The following is an 833-nucleotide window of genomic DNA, read 5'->3' as shown; positions in this document are numbered from 1 at the left end:
CCAGACAGCATACAATATTAGTAAATTATTAGATAAATATTTATAAATATTTATTTTGAATTACTTTTTAAAATATTATATAAATATTATATATATATACATAATGAGAAAGGAAAAATTATGAAAATCTATATTCAAAATATTATTAAAATATAGAAATATCTAAATATCTAAATATTTTCCATAATATTTATTGTAAACAAAAAATTAATATTTTGTAAATATTTCTATAAATATTGCACATGAAAAAAATAAATATAATTATTTATAATTATTAAATTAATAAAGAAATAAGAAAATCGAAATTTAAATTGGTAATGTACATTAGAAAAAAATTCTTTAAATGAAAGAAATATATTTTGTTACATATAATTTCTTAACTTAAAAAAATATTTGTTAAATTTTAGAAAATATATAATAAATATAAAGAAATATTTTTTTAAATTTGTAAAATAAGCTGTAAAATTATGAATTTATAAATAAAAAAAGTGATTTCTTTGATAAAAAAAAAAATATATATATATATATATATATATATACATAAAGAGAGAGGAAAAATTATGAAAATCTATATTCAAAATATTATTAAAATATAGAAATATCTAAATATCTAAATATTTTATATAATATTTATTATTAAAAAATAATTAATATTTAATTAATATTTAATTAATATTTTGTAAATATTTCTATAAATATTGCACATGAAAAAAATAAGTATAATTAGTTATAATTATTAAATTAATAAAGAAATAAGAAAATCGAAATTTATATTGGTAATGTACATTACAAAAAAATTCTTTAAATGAAAGAAATATATTTTGTTACATTTA

The sequence above is a fragment of the Odontomachus brunneus genome, unplaced genomic scaffold, assembly GCF_010583005.1.
Source record: "Odontomachus brunneus isolate Ranch 3 - 2012 unplaced genomic scaffold, Obru_v1 Obru_scaffold_243, whole genome shotgun sequence".
In the NCBI taxonomy this organism is placed as follows: Eukaryota; Metazoa; Arthropoda; class Insecta; order Hymenoptera; family Formicidae; genus Odontomachus; species Odontomachus brunneus.
This window is presented reverse-complemented; position numbering follows the sequence as displayed.